General features: G+C 41.4%; 1 protein-coding gene across 1 annotated transcript in view; it reads right to left on the bottom strand.

The window, feature by feature from the left end:
- Utrn (utrophin) overlaps window positions 1-19,746 on the bottom strand; it is a 507,673-nt gene that overhangs the window by 161,773 nt on the left and 326,154 nt on the right. The window lies entirely within an intron of this gene.

The following is a 19,746-nucleotide window of genomic DNA, read 5'->3' as shown; positions in this document are numbered from 1 at the left end:
CAGCTTTTGAAATTTTGTAACTATTAATACAAATCACTGAATTTTGCTTAACATTCAGTGTGATTATTTCTTTCTACTCCTTATACATGGCCAAAGCAAGATACTATGTAATCTTGGATATTCTTTACATTTTCACAAACTTGCTTTCCCTAGGTGGGCCTGCCCTCTCCATCACATAAAACATATTCTAAGACTTTTGAAGAATATTCATATGTACATTTATCTTCATTAAGAAATAATAAGGAGGAAATAATTTTTCTTCTATTAAATAGGAAGATAGTTTACTTGATGGGAAGAAGAATAAAGTGAAAATTAACAATAAAATTTCTTACAGAATACAAGGAAGCACATGGCAATTTACAAATAAAGCTGTAAAGCTATTGTCAAAGTATCTATCTTAAGAACATTAATGCATAAATACATTCAACAAATTGCTTGGTTTAAAGTGAAAACTATAATACATTGGTGGTAATAAGCAACTGAGTTTGAAAACCAAGATACCAAAGTGTATGCTATGTTTTCTTAAATTTTAAAGATATTTTTCAAATTATTATATACACTTGTATATAAGACAACAGAAATACATTAAAAGAAAAAATCAGAGTAATATAATCTTCACCTAAAGGGGTGATAGAAAAATCTAGATTTTCTTCTGTGTGTATTTCTCTGAATTTTGAAAAGTTTCTACATACCCTCAACAACACTTTTAGTAATAGACTAAGAATATAATAAATAATAGTCACTAAGAATGAACAAATGATTATGAAATTACTAACATAAAACAGGCACCAGAGGGGGCCATACAGGTGTGGTCTTCCTCTTCATATCTCATAATGAAGATTAAGCATTGTGCAAGAGCCTTACAGAATGAATCTCAATTAGGAAGAGGAGTGTGCACTCTTCCACACCACAGTTTCCAGCCCTTCTGGTCTTCCTTTATAAGCCTTTTATAATGCTCTGAGGTTTTGCGCCTCCCAACCCCATAGACAGATTGAAATTTTACTCCTAATGCGATAGTATGAAGAGATAAAGCCTTGGATAGATGGTCTGGTCCTGAGGTAGCATCCTTTTGACAGGATTAACGCCCTTATGGAAAAGAGGCCCCCAAAGGCTGCCTTGCCTTTTCTACTATGAAAGGACATAATATGAAGGCATCATCCCTGAATGAGAAAGTGGGCTCTCACCAAACACGAAATCTGTGGGTGTCTTCAGAATGGGGAGAAATACGTTCTACTGTCTACAGTCTGATTGTCTCATGGCACTTTGGTACAGCAGCCCAAACTGAGATAGCCTCCATCTTTCTGAGCTTCTCCAGTTCTAAATGAGCATGGGGGAAATGCAAGTAAAAGTTCATTGACTGTTCAGAATCAGCGATCTAGCAAATCTGAGGCCAATCTGGGTTTCCTTTCTGAGACCCTGTCTTTTTTTTTTCCTCTCACTACTTGAATCATAAAATCTGCAGTATCATTGAGTATCACCTACATATCACATATAGATCTGTATATAAAACTTAGAAGACTAGTTTTGCAATGCTGTAGATCTATATCATCACCACATTTCTCAAGACACTCAATGGCACAATCAACAAGGCCTCTCTTTGCTTTCCATTGCCAAGAGAACTTGGCCTCACATTCGCTGCACAGATTCCTAAGCATCAGTGGACCACACCTAGAGTCACAACATAGCCCCAAGCCACAACATCCTGACATGAGATCGGTCTCCTGACTGCTGCTTCCCTTCATATTCAAGATACAGAAAGACAGACATACAATAGGATATAGAAACACTTCAGTATATTTCACAAATGCCTCCGTAACATCAGAAGTTTGGATACTGGAAGTGTGAAGCAAATTTCTCGCACTCATGGCAGGTGATGTGTTTTCCAGTTCAGCAAAGGCGGTGAATGGGATAGAACAGCAAGGCTGCAGAGAATGGGCTCGGCCAATGAAGATACACAGCCCTGAAATCTCGGAGGGAGAGCACTGGAGTGATGCTCATGCTGGAATAAGGCTTTCAGTGTGCTGAAAGCCCTTCCATACACGAACAACATCAACAGCTAGGAAGAAAAATCAACAACCAGAAGGTGATCAAAACAAAAGAAATCAGCATCCATTATTTTGTTTTATTTACTATTTGGTGGCATATTCTGCCAAAATGCCCAGAACTAAAGAAAAAAATTATATTGTTTCTTCTGCATCTTTCACAGCCTCTGTTATGCAGAGTAAGCCTTACATAAAACAAAATAGATGATATGAAGACTAATGTCATAAAACAAATACTCATACATTTCTTCCATGCAAGCCTATTTTGACAGATTGGCAAATTAGCCACTGTAATGCCAGAAGAAAGTTAGGCAATGGATTGGATGGCAAAGAGGTAAACAGTTAGTTTAGTGTCCTCACTTACAAGTTTTGGATATGAGAAACGTGAAATCATTTAGAAGCCTGTGCTGTGGAGTCCTGTCGAAGTTCTCACTGGAAACTCAGAATTAATGAAGTTAATGAATCATGCTCCTTGGTAGATAGCTGTGCAGTGATGCGACGCTTTTACCATCAAGATGCCGGCCCGGGAGTCTGTGAGGGCACGACCCTCAAGCAGCATCAGATGCTAAAATAAATCAGACTTCCATAAAGGAAGGCTCGCTCTTGGTGCCCATCCGGGAAGATGGGCCCTATTAATGCTTACCGCTTTCACCCTGCAAGCTCTCCGGAAGGTTAAATAGCACTAAATGGTGACTGATAATTAGCAAGGGACCATAATCCATCTAGAAGCACAAAGCAATTCTCTTTCAAGCTCTTAACATGAGCCAGTCATGTGCACACTGGGCTCAGAGCAAGACAGTCAAGTCATTGAACTAATATCTGCAAACGGGGCAGGGAAATGTCTTAAGGATGCACGCAAAGGGCCTAAGCATAATGTGGAGGGTTAAGGAGGAAGGGCTAGGAAAAAAGGACGACTACTTTTCCTCTGACCAAAACACCATCAACTGCATAAGATGCAAACTCCATCACAGCTCTCCAGAACAAGGCTGCAAAAACTAGGCCAGGTTTTCTGATTAGCAAGCAATGCTTCTGTGAATAGCACCCACTACCTAGGTCTAGTAAATGGCATAAAAAGAAAGGCATACACTTATTCTATTTTGTACTTACTTTGTATTTGATATCTTAGTAGCAGTTTTGCCCTTAGCAAGACATTCCTTTAACAGAGATATAAACAAAGATATTATGATGGATAGCACACACACACACACACACACACACACACACACACACACACACTTGTTTGTGTTGTTTTTGCTTTTGAGACAGGGTCACTATGTATCAAACACACACACACAGTTGTTTGTGGTGGTGTTTCTGTTTTCACTTTTGAGACAGGGTCACTATGTATTACACACACACACACACACACACACACACACTTGTTTGTGGTGTTGTTTCTGTTTTCACTTTTGAGACAGGGCATCACTACACATCCTAGGCTGATCCTCCCTCCCAACCTTTCAAGTACTACGTTCACAAACACAGACCACCATGCCCAGATATATTTTGTTTCCTATGTCTTATGAACAATAGCAGCCTAACGGTGTAGGTAAACATGTTCCTTTAGATCAGCCCAACAGAACCGTGTGACCATTCTGACAGTGCATAATCCCACCAGCCAACCTCAACAGCGAAACCCCTGCTAGACTAGATGCATCCTCTTTGAGACTAGTCGACACAACTTTATATTTGCATGGTTTATTTCTCTAACCCTATATGGCTATAGCAATGTTTCCTCGGAGGAGTGTTGATCCCTGTCCCGAAGGTGGAAAAAGGAGGCTGGCAATTACTTCCCGAGCCTGTCCCAAAGCTTGGGTTAAATAAACAAAGCAAGTCATCGGAGGGAAATAAATCCAGCGAGCCTTTTAAAAGTCATGCTGGATCTGAGAGACAGTGAAGACAGAGGGAAAGAACACTGGAGGATTATCACCAGAACCTTTTGTTTTAAAGATGAGATTCATAACTTGAAAAAAAAAAAAGATCCAGATAGTTTCCAAAGAAAAATAAACAAGTCAAGTCAGAAGCATGTTTTCACAGTTTGTAAGTTGTAATGTTATTCAATTACTTATTGATTGCAATTATGCTATTAATTAATACGACATTTTCTTCCAATAATTAGTCATGCAACTTTCAATCAAGCTATTGCATCATATTTTAGCATTAGCATCTCATTTTGACAGTCGGGTTGACAGTACTGACAGAAACCTTTACAAATTCAGAAATCAATTTTAATAATATTCTTCTCCCCTTATTTATGATGTAAATGCATGTTAGATCATAGAGTAGAAAAACTTTGGCTCTAGTTTGCTTTGTGTTCCTTGGACAAGACACCAACTAAAACCAACTTGGGGAGGAAAGGATTTATTTCAGCTTACCACTCCCAGGTCACAATCCATCACTGAAGGAAGTCAGGGTAGGAACCTGGATGTGGGAACTGAAGCAGAAACCCCCGAGAAATGCTGCTTACTACCTTGTTCCTCCTGGTTTGCTTGTGAACCAAGCATGTGAAACGTCCCCCCATAGATTTATGTATTTCAAACCAACTGGAGATGTTTTTGAAATGTCGTGGAGACTTTAAGAGATAGGGTCTCTCTGGAGGATGTAGGTGACAGGCTTTAGCATTATAACCTGGCCCCACTTTCCTACCTCCAATCCAGCTTTTTCTGCTGTTGGACCTGCCCATCTATGAGCAAAGCATCCTAGCTAGCGACCACAAGGAGGGAACAGAACCACTCTGGCCACCATGCCTTCTCCAACATGACAGAGTGCTGCCTATGAACTGTGGTTCTCTTACAACTTTTAAAATATTAGCATCATGCTTAAGGAGGTAAATGGCATAAAGATACATTATATGCACTTGTGACTATGTTGTCACTATGAAAAGCATCTTCCTTTAAAAATTCACCAAGAGAATGCTGCTATCCAGACACATGGTAAGGGACCCTTGAAGGAGACTATAATCCACCACAGTGTATCAAAGCTTCAAAAGCTGTGATAGGAGATTTTGAATATCTGAATAGCAACAAAATGATAAATGTTTCGGATGATGGATGGCTTAAAGAGCCTTAGTTCATCATGACATAATATATAAATGTAGCAACATGCCACACGCCACCCCATAAAGATGTATGATTATCATCTGTCAATTAAAAACAAAAACAAAACCCTGAGAATGGCCATTATCATTCATCATCTAGCAGCAGGGCTACAAAAATTAATAAAGGTGATAGTCATTTAAAACGTCACTGAGCTAAACTGCCCATTACTCAGTCCTCTGTATAATTAAGGGACAGAAACAACCGTACACAATGCAAGCGCAGGACAGCATGTCACTAAAGCCACGATGCTTCCTTCATGAAGTATGTGCAAGGAAAACACTGATGAGTATCTATCAATGTGAGCTTGTTGTGCAGTCATCCTAAGGCTCACACACATGGCTGCATATGGTTTAAGGCTACAGACAGACATGCTTGTTGGCAGTTCCATCTTATTGTAAGGTCCTTTTCCTCTGCTAAGAGGTTCCTCCTCTTATCAGATTTTGAATATCCAACTAGCCAGCATGGTTCCCCAATCTTTGATGAGCATCTCTATGTGTACCAGAATACTTCCTGCCTCCTGGATCACCAGGGTCTCATAACATGGTGGTTCCAAGTGCTGTGTGCCCACCCTGCTGGAAACCACGATCCTGGGAGTAGATGTTCAATCATTTGCAAGATTCAACTATGGATGAAAAATAACTAAACCATTGGATTTCTCTAAAAATAATGTGGCTTCCTCTTCCTCTCCACAGACTGCTGCTGTAAAAGGCAGGCAGAAGGTCTGCTTTCATCCCACTCAGGAATCTTAATTATCTAACAAGTTTATCTCTCACTATTAGTCATCACTGGGTAACCTACCAAGCACTGATCTCAGTTACCAAACATATCACGATCTGTATCCACTATCCCGATATTGGTTCTTGGACTTATTAAAGCCAGAGATGGCTTCAAAAATAGAGCAAAATCAACATTTGGTTGTGATAACCTACCATCTGATTGAACAGTTATAACTGCTGTTATGAAAAGGATGACATCACTAAGGCAAGTGTTCAATCTACAACCAATACTGATGAGAAGAGAACTAAGGGAACTGAAAGTAAAGGGAGTCCACCATTGCACAAGGTAGGTCCGCTTCTGTATCCCATGGAATAAAGGGAGTCCACCATTGCACAAGGTAGGTCCGCTTCTGTATCCCATGGAATAAAGGGAGTCCACCATTGCACAAGGTAGGTCCGCTTCTGTATCCCATGGAATAAAGGGAGTCTACCATTGCACATGGTAGGTCTGCTTCTGTATCCCATGGAATAAAGGGAGTCTACCATTGCACATGGTAGGTCAGCTTCTGTATTCCATAGAATAAAGGGAGTCCACCAATGCATGTGATAGGTCCGCTTCTGCACCCCATGGGGTAATGGGAGTTGAGTCCACCATTGCACATGACAGCACCAGCACCCATAGCTTTCCAATTACAATAGTTCACAGTTTTCCATAGAAATGGCAGAGCTGCTTTCAGAGTTGGAGAAAAGGAGGTAGCTGAATTTGAGAGGTGTGAAGTGGGGAAATCTTTCCAGAATCCAGTTTTCCTGGCAAGGACTTAATGGAGCATAAGCTCCATAAATGAAACAGCTCTGTGAAAATAGACAAAGGATTTTTTTAAAGGCGTGAGTTGGAAAAATGCACATTCGTGGATGATGACTTCCTCCTGGTGAAACACATAAAGGTGTCACTTTCACCGGGGTTTTTTGAACATGTCTACCACAAAAGGAAGCATAGACAAACTCCATACTCAATGGAAGCAGGACCGTTTCCTTGAAATCTACCCTTGGAGAAAAATTTCAAATCAAGCCTTTAACAGACATATGCCTCCTTTTTCTGTCAAGTCAACTACTAAAGTAAAAACAGGATTAAGACACCTTAAGAGACTAAGGTTTGGGGGTTGAAAGAGAAAGCCTACCAACACCAGAACATCTCACTCTACCCACAAAGTGGCCCAGAGGCTTAAGAAAGTAGGTTGCTCACCTCAGCTATCTGACCTAAGCTTGAAGACTAATAGCGGCAATTACAATTCAAAAGTCCAACTATTGCACCATAATTACTGCGGGGAGGGGGGACGGGGTGGGGTGGCAAGCATGAATTATTCATGTCACATATGCTCTACACCTTTTTAGGAGGAAAGAGACAAAATCTGCAGAAAACGACCTAACAGACCTCTTCACGGTCATAAAGTGTGTCACCTGCTGTTCCCAGGTGCTATAAGGACAAGAGTCTTTCCTTTCGAACCCACTGTGAGCCAACCCTTGCGCTCCAGAATTCAGATGCTTAACGACGATGAAAGCAATAGGTCAAAGTCTGCCCCATGTTACCCTCAAAAGCCCCGCTACTACAGTTGGGGTGCAAACAGAGTCAGGGAGCAACCACTCTGCAAGAAGAGGCTAACTTCTTTCTTCTGTACACACTTCTGACATTCTGTTCCCATTGTTGGGAGGCCAAGATGGCTGTAACCATTCAGGAAAATGTCCAGCACCTTTTAAAGTGGTATCACTTTTTTGCATCTTTTTCCTCTGGCAGTTGTTATTCCTCAGAAAAAGCCTATTCATTCTCTGAATGATTCAACAGAGTCTTGCTTATATTTGTACTTTCAGTGAACAGTGGGGGAAAACCAGAGCACATATTTAACAGTTGACAAACAGGTCATCTGTGCTGGAAGGGATAAAGGACTCTGCCTCTTTCCTTTCTTTCTCTCCTCGATTCTTTAAGGAGCAGAGACTGGAACAAGACTGGCACTCAGGAAGCCACTAACTGGCACACGGGAAGGTTTCTGCTTTGTTTAATTCTCAAAGTGAGGAGGTAGCTTTCTGTAGGCTGTGCTCCACCCTGGGGTGTGCCAAAAGCCTTGGGGGGAGTGAGGATGCCAAATGCAAAACTACTAATCCAAGCCTTAAACCCTATCCACTTTTAAAAACAGAGCGTCTGAAGGAAAAGCCTGACAGCAAATCTGCCATCATTACCACGGGGCAGCTTCTGGGCTCAGAACAGGGTCCTCAGACAGGGCTGCATGAGCAGGCTGAGCAGCAGCAGCAGCAGCAGCAGCCTGAGAGATAAACAGACCTGAGGGGCATGGAAAACAGAACGCGGGCCTGATGAAGTCAGGCTTTGGCACCCAAACCCAGTGTTTGTTGCTGGGTTTGGCTATTGTTTTGTTTTCTCCCCCAAATAAATTGCAATTAAATTACCAGCTGACTTGAATATAAGCCATCCCTTCTGATGTGGAATGTTAAAGCTGACAAGCATCAGAACTCGTCCTGACCAAGGGGGAAAAAAAATAACTGTGTTCCTAAAAACATAATCTCAAAGAAGCTATTTTAAAAATGCTTTACAAGTTAACACTAAACAATCGAGGAGGAGGAAGAGGCAGAAAGAGAACGAGAGGAGGAGGAGGAAGAAGAAGAAGAAGAAAAAGAAGAAGAAGAAGAAGAAGAAGAAGAAGAAGAAGAAGAAGAAGAAGAAGAAGAAGAAATAAAAGGAGGAAGACGAAGAAAGAGGAGAGCCGAAATGGGGGAAGGAAAAAGTGCGTCCGTGAAGTTTGCTTTCTGCGTACCTTTTCAAATTTTGTCAACAATTCTCGTAAGCCGAAGTTCAGACCAATCATCGTCCGGGAGCCCTTGAAGCCTACATCCTCCTGGCAAACTTCCTTCAGACAACAGCGTCCAACTTCTAAAACCCGTATCTTTTCTAGCTATACTTTCAAATCCTTTGTAAAATCCTTTACAATCCCTGCCCTTGAGCGGCGGTGGCCCATGAGCATCAGCAGCTTGCGCTGGGACATTTTAGCCACCCCACCTTGGGTCCGCTTTTTTCACGGACTTCGGAGCTCGGAAGGCAGAGACTTGCTTCTGTGTTTTCTCGTAGCAGTGCTCCAGGAGGCTGGCATGGTCTCCTTTTTTTGCCCTGAGACGCCCAGGGTCTCTTTCTGCTCGCCTCACTAATGACCTGCAGGCCACCACTCTTCTCTCCTGAGCCCAGGCTTAGAGTTTGGTCTCAATTACACACAGCAGAAAGGAAAGGGGGGGAAAGAGCTATAGCCTGGAAACTTGCAAGAGAGAAGGGAGGGAAAAAAAGCCAAGCATTACCAACTTCCTCCATTCAGACTGGCTTCAAAAAGAAAAAGAAAGAAAGGGAAAAAAAAACCTGGGTAAAGAGCCAGTTTTCAAACAGCACGACTTATGTAGAATTCCAGTAAGCAGGAGTGTGCTCTTAGCTGAAGAAATGCCAAAGAACCCGAGACAGGAGACCACCGGTTCCCACTCTCCCAGACAGCAGCCGCCGGCTGAGTTGCTATGGTGACCACCAAGCTAGTTTCTCTCCGCTTCCCCACTTCAGCTCAGCCTAAGTAAGGGATATGCTGTCAGTGCCGCGGAGCTAAAAGTTTTAAAAGTTGCTTGGCTTGGGTCCGGAGGAAAGGTCTTGAGACAAATCCCATGATGCCCTCCGCAGGGCAGGGTGCGCAGCTGCCGAGAGGAGCCTGTAGCAGCCCCAGTGACTCCCAGACCTGATCTGCCAGCACTGTGGCAATCGGCTCTCTCCTCAGCCCTTGTTTATTATTTTAATCAGCATCCTCCCTTTCCACCACCCCTCACCCAGCTTCACTGAAGCTTACTCCCACTTCCTGGAGGCCTCCCGGCCCCAAACTTCAGTACAGTATCCTTTACATTGTCTTAGTCCTGAATAGACCCCAGGATCCATATTCCCCTTGGGAGCCCACCCATGAAAAGAAAAGGGAGTGGGGTGTGCCGCACAATACCAGCCACAAAAGAAAACAGGCTTGATTAATTCCATTATTTGTGCAAAGAAAATAAAAGGGGCTGTAAAGGCAAAATGACGAGGAAAACACTTTTTAAAAGTTCTTTGATCTTATTAAAAAGTCACTCAGACTGTTTTCATAGGGAGAATTTGATACTGACAACAACACGAGAGAAAATATTCTAATTTTAAACAGCCAATGACACTGAACTTACTTCCCACCTTGATGGCACTCAGAGAAGCATGAAGTTTCAGGTGTGGTGACTTGAGAAGAAAAAGTTCAGAACAAACTCTATCTTCTTTGTCCTGGTCCCAGGCATCCTACAGCTCTGCTGTTTTGGCTTCACATAGCTATTTAGCATAGCAATAAAAGCTAAGAATGACAGGAATGTCCATAGGAAACATCTTTCTCTAGCTTGTGGAGGATTTTATCATAAACAGTATTTTAACGGTGACACATTACAAATAGAATGATGTTAATATAACTAAGTTTACTTTTTATATCAAGTCAATAGCCAAAGGTTGGGAATACACGTTAAAATCAGAACATCGTTTCCCCAATGACTACTCCAATTTCTTGAGTATCAGAGTCATTAGCACCCATTTAAACCTATGAGAAAGAAAAAGAGGTTCCTTTTCACATCAGAGAAGAGTAAGAATGCGCCAGGAATGAGCATCCATCACTGCTTCCTGTTTCTGATTTTCAAGCCCCTTTGCTTCCCACCTCATTTCCAACTTATTTTCACAGCAGCATTTCAACAGCATGTGTTTTACATATGTCCGTTTATACGAAATTTAACAAGCTTTTAAAATATTTTCATTATTGATTCATAAAAAAAAAATCTACATGTCCCCCATGGCAAAATGGCTGGATGTGATTTCCAATGCACTGGATTCAGATGGATAAAGAGATACTCTGGATCTCACAGACTCTCGACTTCCTCTAACCACTATTTTGAAAATCTAGAGTAAAACTAATCTGCAGTGTGGCTCAAAGCAGAACTGACAGAAGTGAGGTACCAACGTTCAGAAACCCAGGAGACTCATTCTCAGGAACTGGCCTAACCATGGGACCCGGTCTGCCAGGGCTCAGGCCACATGCTGAGAGATCTTTGAACAGCAGCAAATAAACTTTTTACATAAATTCAAGACAAAAGAAACCACCAACATTGTCATCGCCACCACAGAAAAATAAATAAATAAAGGAGAGAGAGGGAGAAAAAGAGCAACCTCTCTCAGCTGGGCAAAAGTCCAGCTACCACCCAGAGTGCTTGCTGCAGGACCGTGAGCTATGAGCTACGTGTGCAAACACGCCGCTCCCCATGCACACATATCAGAAAAGGGAACTGCAAAGACTCTACCCAGCAACAGGCAACAGGACAGCAGGAGCAAGCTCTTACACTTCAAGGGTTTTTACAGCAGACCGAGGAGCACAGTGCCAGAAGAAGTGCCTCCGATATCCTGTACCCCTCCACAAGAATAAAGGTCAAGAGATATATTAACAGCATCCTTTTTAGGGCAGATCCCCCCAAAGGAGACACTTTAGTGAGTGAGATAAGTGCATGTGTTCTGCACAGGCTAAGGATAAAGAAGGTTGTCCCCGTCAGCTCTGCAGCAGACCATCCCAAGGCTGCTGCCTCTGGACCAACGCCCGTTCTCAGAGTTGCCATCCTCTGCCAGTAAAGAAGAGGGGGTACTGAGACAGAAATCTCTTCACTGAGGTCAAAAACTATCACAGATGGAGGGAAACGTAGTTCGATGGCAAAGTGGGCAAAGTGAGGACAAACCAGGAGATCTTTATTCAACACGGAGCACTCCAAGAAGGGGGAGTCACTACCAAGGCATCTTTAAATTCCTGTTTTGATTATCTTTATTCTATCTTTGTGTGTGTGTGTGTGTGTGTGTGTGTGTGTGTGTGTGTGTATGTATGTATGTATGCGCGCGCGCGCGCGCACACACACACACACACACACACACACACACACACACACACACGAGAGTACGAGTACCCACAAAGGTACAAAGGGAAAGCATTGGGTATGCTGGGGAAGGAATTACAAGAGGTTGTGAGCCACCTGGCCTGGATGCTGGGAACCAAACTCCAGTCCCCTGGAAGGGCAGTATTCACTCTTCACGGCCAGGCAATCTGCCTAGTCCCAATCTCTGAATTCTTCCTTTGAATTAAATAATGCCATCACATTAAACCTAAAGCGTTATGTTTACTTGTTTATTTATTGGTATTAGACAACCAAATCCAAGGCCTTCTTATGTGAGCAAGTGCTGGACCATTCAGCTACCTCTCCAGCCTGTAATTCACAGTTTGGTAAGGAGACATTAAAAGCAAGACTTGTAAAATATAAATGTACTATATTGCTTCTGATATACCATTAATGATATTTTCTCTGTTTAAATTCAGTCCATGAAATACCATCTGTGTGATATATACCCCCTTTTTGCACCAAGTTTTTCTTTGATACATTATCTTCTGTAAATCTTATAAATCCTATAGAAGTCTCCAGTGAAATTAAAAAGCCACCAGAGAGACAACAAATTGGATGGTGACATTTGAAGCAGTTGACATTTCCTCAGTTTAAACTAGTGTGCAAATAAATTGCTCACTAATCCTCAAGAGTGGGAATACGCTCTACACTCCCGGTCCCTATCAGAAATCAACCTGAATAACCCAGAAATCTTCACTAACTAATCATGTTTCAAAAGTAAGTATAGAGTTTCACGAGAAAGTGAAGGAAGGCTCCAGAACTATGGAGAAACACAGGAAAATCCAACCAATAAAATCCAAATCCAAATTACCTAATTAAAACCACATTCCAGTGTCAAAATGAAGAAATCTGTATGGCTTTGGCATGAACTTCCAAAGGCTAGGCTAACGAAGAAACATTCCACATTTAAAAACCATCTTGCATATAATTTGCTAAAAGATAATTTCTTTGTAATTTTATGAAAGCAACAAGAGATTTTTAGTATTAAACTTAAAGAAAGGCTTTTCTGGGAACAACAACAAAAAAAAAAATGGTATTTTCTCCTAGAGTGGCTCTTCAGCATTCCTTCCTTCTAAACCCCAAGCCCACATTTTTTAAAAATGCAATGATAAAGTGTATTTTCTGCATAAAACCTAGCAGATTTCTCCTGATAGTGGCCAACACAACGAACACAAAGAAAAGAAAGACATTTTCGGGGCCACTAAAGCAAAGCATATGGAGGTCAATAGGTGACCATGGATAAATTGGTACATGGCGGCTGACTCACTTGTTACCAAAATGAACAGCTTCAGGCATGGACAAGAGCTCTTTGCCTGCTGTAAGTCCATTCTGACTCAAGGAAAGACTGCTTATTTCTTGTGAGTCAAATAACCTCATTTCTCCTCTCCATAACCGTGCTAACTTGGAGGTAGGAGCTAAATAAAATAAAATAATAAAGTAGCTCCAAGCCCCTGATCGTGATGGGAGATTTCTCCTCATTGTCTCCCATCACTGTGGTTCCATTAGGAGAGGCTACCCCATCCATTACAGTGCCTCAGTTCGCCTGGGCCAGCAGCGCAGCCTGTCAGCTGCAAGCTATTTAAGGTAATATACAGCCCCAAAGGGCAGAAAGTTCAACCAAGAGATGGAGGCCTAAGCCCCCTGATGAAAGGGGTGAGGTCTCCTTTTATCTGGGGAAGCTGGGCAATATGACTGTACACAAGGTCTGATTTTATAATGTCCACCTTAATAAATGCTGTATCTATTTTGATGATAGTATGGGTGGTTGTTGGGAAATAAAAAATATCATTCATAAGGCAAACAAATTCAATACTCTATGTGTTCCCATAGTACATAGTCAGAAGATTTCAGCAGGGATGTTGAAGGGCACAAAGAGCTTTTATCTTCCTCAGGAGAGTGGGTGGGTGGGGAAGGGGATCAGGGGCAGGCTCGCCAGCTGATCCATTTCTGAATTAGCCAGCCAGGTGCAGGGGTCAGCTTTCCAGCATCCTCCAAATGTTTAAGGATTCAGAGAGCACTTTATTAGGTGACTCAAAATAATTCCAAGACAAGTTAATGTTCCCAAACTCTATCCTCCTTGCAGCATCAGGCAAGAGTGAATGATCTCAGGTGGCCGAGCATCAGCACTCCAGATGTCTACTGACATTGCAGGGGGAGATGCAGCCATGCCATGGGCTTTAGGAAGAAGACTAGAAAGTCTGCTAGAGGTTTAATAAAGCTTTGCCAGCTTGGCAGGACTGCCCAGGTTTAGGAAATAAAAGTCACAAGGAAAAATAAAAACTTAACTAGCAGTAAAGAAAATGTCAGAATTACATGTAGAATTTTCTCTCACAAACAAAAAAACAGGTACTTGTTTTAGAAGGACGTTGTTCCTTCACTATGAATAAGTACTTGGGGAACTGAACAGGCAGGGAACACAGGAAAAGGTCAAATTAACCCCCAGGAGATCAGCTCAACTTCTGCTTCTAATATGAAGCCCGGGAGTCTTTAGGATTCTTCTGGCTCACAGAATCATAGCTGAGCTGCTGTTTCAACTCTCACCATGTTCCTGCCAGCTCCCTGCTTACTAACTTACTCAGAACTCTGTAAAGCCGCACCCAAATCTACCTGAAATTCCTAAGCATGACTATCCTTCACTCACGGCACCCATAGCCAGTCTACGTATTTTCCCTATGAAGCATAAATATGGCTCCTCAAAAGACAGAGACCGTAGTTTTCGCTTTTGGTTTATCTCTCCCTTCCCCTCTCACGCTCTGATTGACATGCTGTGTCTTTCCCTCACTTCCTTCTATAGGTGCTCTAACCATTGAGCTCTACAGTGTGCCTTTCTTCCCGGCATGGTCCACTGAACATAGGCAGTGAACGCAGACCACGAAGTGAGGCAGCTTGTAAGAAAACCATGGGCTGATGAGAGAATGAAGTTCTATGCCTGGTAGAACTAGGCTAAACCTCTCCATTTCCTGAAGATTACTAGAACCTTCCCAGTCTGGAGACAGGAGAATTTTAAATGTTATCATCTTTGACACAGAAATTCTATCCACAGGAATTCACAAACATGTGCTTAAGAATGCTCAATAAGGCCTATTAGACACCACCAAAAGCTGAAAAGAATCTAAGCATCTATCTATCAACAGGAAATGAGTAAAGAAATGGTGGCCAATTCACCAAGTAGGATGGTGAGGAGCCATGGGAAAGTGGATGATGCTAGCAAAGAAGTAAGTATCAAGTACACATGTAGAAATAGGCCAGATAAATATCCCTAAAGGCAGGAAGAGTAATGATGCCTCGTGTAAGAATGATCTATGACAATTCTGGAAAGATCTATAAGATAGCAATAATGGATATCAATCAGACAAAGATGTAGAGATGAATAATGATAGATGAGATTTATTTTAAAATCTCTTCTACTTAAATTGAATTTTTTTTAAACCATCACATGTATTATTACTCTTTTCACACAAAATGAAGTCCACTAGAAAGTTCCTACGGAAAGCATATTCATCTTTTCAGGTAGACATCTACCCCACAAATGGTGGCATCATTCTATCTGAGAGTTAATGACATTGCCCACAATCATTTTTTTGTCCCTGAAAGTCTCAGAAGTTTTGAAGTGCCAGATGGTCTACCATTGTAACAAATCAGCCCTCAATAAAAAAGGGGGCCTCAGCAGAACAGGGTTTGCAAGTGGCAAACTCTTCTAAAGGCCTGGAGGACAAAGACCTTTTGTTCTGCAAAGTTACTCTGTAACCAGCAACTCCTGCTTATTTAAATAATAACTGTGTCTAAACAGGCACTACATCACTCTAGCTGCTCTCTTCACAGAGGGCAGTACTCCTCCCTTCATCTGACCATCATCTGAGAAGTGGTACTGTGTGCTCTGCATTCTGTGTGTAGGGTTGCATGCCCCCTGAAGCATCACTTCATCTCTCCAGTGGGGCTCAGCAGTCCCACCTAGTACACGGAGAAGAGGATGCAAGTTCTGCCAGCCCCACCAAAGACAGGTTAGCGGAAAACAACAGCGTCAGGTATGATCAAAGTGCTTTTAGTAAAAAGGAAAATATCATGAACCTTGCTTGCCTTGCCAAGGGACAGAACCTTTGATGTGCTATGAAGATGACTATTGGAAAAAAAAAAAAAAAAAAAAAAGTCCCGAGAGAAATGTACCATGACATGGTGAGCAGCCATCTGATGTCACATTGGGGCTAGGGAGTGGAGCTCGGAAGTGTCATTTCTGCCTCTGCATAAGAAAAAACTGCATAAAACTAATTTAGAAAATTGAAGTGCAATCTAAATGTGTCTTTGAAATACTGTGAGAAATATTAATTTATCTGAAAATAGTTATATGATCCTCTCCAAGCTTATTCTCACTCCCAAAGCCACTGGCTGTTCCTCTCTGTGGTGCCCACACTCTTGATTACCTTACTGTGAAAAACACAAACGCTTTAGAAAGCTTAGAGTGGTAAGAACATCAGTGTGTAGGACAGTGGTCCTCAACCTTCCTAATGCTATGACCCTTAATACAGTTTCTCATGCTGAGGTGATCCCCAACAATACAATTATTTTCATTGCCATTTCATAACTGAAATTTTGCTAGTTGTGAATCATAATGTAAATATCTGCGTTTTCCGATGGTCTTAGGTGGCCCCTATGAAAGGGTTGTTCGACACCCCCAAAGGGGTTGCAACCCACAGGTTGAGAACCACAGCCATAGAAGATAATTTTCTTATCACAAATCACAGGGTCACATCCTTCCCGGAAAAATGACCAGAAAACGTACTAATTAGGAGATACTAAAACTGAAGTTATATCTGAACTAGATTATTCATTTGTAATATTTCATCCCAGCCCTAAGATACTGTATCTCTCATGAGATCAGTAAGAAAGTATAATATCCAGTCATTTTTATCTCAGACACTAATCGGGTTGTATAAGCCTTTGTCTGAGCCTCGGTTTTTCTGTGTAGAATGACCCTGTGACACTTGAGCAAACACTTTTATCAAGAAAGTCCTTCACTGGGACCATATAACTTCTCATTAGTGGCAACAAAAATTCATTAAAAGTTGAATAGATTTAGTTACAGGATAACCAAAATGTTCCTACAATCCCAGGCAACACCAAGAGTGGCCACACTGAGTATTTAAGGGGCCAGGGTTCTCTTAAGTTTTCATACATTTTTAGGATATTAACAGAAACTCTTATTCTAAGAAGCCAAGTATGTGGTACTTCTAATATCTTTGCACATTTTTAACCACAGTATTTACAAGTTGGTAGGACTATTATTAGCAACAAAATATTAAAAATAAACACAGATTATATAAAAAGTTTATTACTGGTTACAAATTATTAAAAAGTAATATTAAGTAATAAAATATTTATCACAGCAGTGAAGCCATTCCTAAAATAGCAACACACTGTGTCTTCGAGGATGTGTCCCCTAGAGATACTAACAGTCTCTCACATATAGCAGACAAGCAAGAAACTGACTGAATTATCAAATCAATGTCATACACACTATCATCTAAAAATAAACTCTGAAACATTAAAACAACTTGAGGAGGTCAAAAAGTACACCTACATTCAAACAAGTGTCAAAATAACTTCCAATTTTAAGGATTTGATTATGTGTATGCATTTGGGTCTGTGTATGCATTTGTGCACATGAATGCAGGAGCCCCGGGGGGCAGGAGTGCAGAATCCCCAAGGAGCCAGAGTTGCAGGTATTTTTGAGCCAGCTCCCGTGGGTGCTGGGAACTGAACTCAGGTCCTCTGCATGAACAGTACATCTGCTGAGTCATCTCTGTACATCTTAGTTATCCTGAGTCATCTCTTCAGGCCCCCTATCTTAATATTAATTTACCTCCAGAAAGGATCGCAACATCGCATCGTTCCTGTCCCAGTCTCTAGACTCAAATCATTTTCTGCATCTGACCAGCATGACAAACCAAACTGAATTCTCCTCAAAAGCTACTTCAATTTAAACAAGAAAAAACTTATTTCCCATCATCCTCTCTTTCCTTGGTTACAGAATTAGCATATGAGTGATGTATTTTTTAGGAGGTAAATTAAGCATGGCGTTTTTAAAAACACATACAAAATGTAATAAACTGGTAAACTGTGTTCAGTCCTTGGACAACAAAATAGCAATCAATAATAGAAGGATAAGGTAAAGGAGAAAGAAGACAGACAAGGAGAGGGGAAGGAGGAGGCAGTTGCTTTTTGTTTACATCATTAAAATTAAACCACAGTTTATAGTATTATACCAGATCCCCTGTTCAACAATTCTCCATATCCCAACTTAAAACTATTGCTGCTGGGCACTGTGTTGTCCAACAGGACTTGCTGTGATATGGAAACATTCTATGCTATTGATATTCTCACAGCAAGTACTACAGCCACCAACCCCTTGAAAGCTGGCTACTGCCATTGAAGAACTAATCTTCTGCTTAATTTAAATGTCAGACAGATAGATGTGGCTAGTGATTCTGAAATGAGAAAAGTATAGCTTGGGCTGAGGATACAGCTTAGTGAAAGAGCCCTTCTCTAGCATGTGCAAGGGACTCCCAGAACTCCGAAAAAGGAGACAGGCGGCAGAATTGACACCTGGTGTTTGGGATTCCATACAACCAGACACTGCTTCCCCACAGCACTCTCAACAGTACAGTCTTCATGACTTCCCCTTCTATATAGGCTACTTTTTCTCCAAAGATGGGATTCTCTCCTCTTAAATCACATCTTCCCAGTGTTTTCTGTCTACTCAAAGTTTATCTAAGCTGTGAGGTCAACTCAATTCCCACCTTCTGTACAAAGTTTCACCCTCTAACTTCCTCTCTGCAGTTGCTCACTGGAGTCCATCTTCTCCACTGTGCTATTTATTGTCCCTTACTGGATCACATGGAGGCTGGTTGGGTTGCCGGGTTGTTTTATCTATTTGCTCTAACCTTCTCTCTAACCCCAAGCTGAGGCAAGTTCCTTGAGAAAAGAAATAAAATTTTTATATTCATCTGTCCCTTAAGTGAGCTGTAGAATCAAAATAGACAACCAAGTAATACTTTTTGCAGGAGAAAAGTAATTACAATATTGAAATTATACACCCACGTAATTCTATAATTGAAGAGAAAGTCATGGTTTTGGTTGACTCAAACATTCATGAGATTACAAATTAATCAACTAATAAACTAATCAGCTTTCAAACAAGAAAAATTCTAAGAGTTGACTTTGAAGTTTCAAGAGGAATCACAAGTTACTCTAAGGTTTTTACTAATCTTACTCACAAATTTCACCCAAGAAAGAGAGATACCCATCCTGCTATGAACCACTCAAGCTTGACTTTATGTCAGAAAAGCCTAATTGGACTGTATTTTTTTTTAAGTCGTACTTTAAATTTTAAAAGAAAGTGCTGCCCCCTCATGAATTGACGTAGATTTGTCACTTAGCTGACAGTTGAGTAAATACTGCAAAGTTAAATTTTAACCTTAAAGGGGAAAAGGGTTTATCTTGAAGTTGTATGTGTTTCCCCTGGGGTGTCTCCATCCTGTTCCCAGTCAATGTTTTAATCAAATGAGGGCTGACTCTAATTGAAAAGTAATGACTGAGCTGGTATGTGTTCCACTATGACAAGAATGGAAGGTTCCGGGTGGAGGGTTCGAGGTGAGGACACACGGAAGGGGACAAGGGCAACAAAGACGAGTTGGTACCAGCATGGCAAATCTCCAGCAACACCCTGAATGTGACCTTGGAGAAGACAAAACCTGTCTCTGCTCTAATCACTATATGCAAACCGATTATTCAATAATATGGCAAGCTGCATAGAGCTGTATTGAGATAGAGAGAAATCAGTAGACAAGTGTGTGCTACACAGTAAGCGCT

This window comes from Peromyscus eremicus, chromosome 8b (genome assembly GCF_949786415.1).
Source record: "Peromyscus eremicus chromosome 8b, PerEre_H2_v1, whole genome shotgun sequence".
NCBI classification, from domain to species: domain Eukaryota; kingdom Metazoa; phylum Chordata; class Mammalia; order Rodentia; family Cricetidae; genus Peromyscus; species Peromyscus eremicus.
Note: the sequence above shows the minus strand (reverse complement) of the source record. Positions and strands in the feature narration are given on the sequence as shown.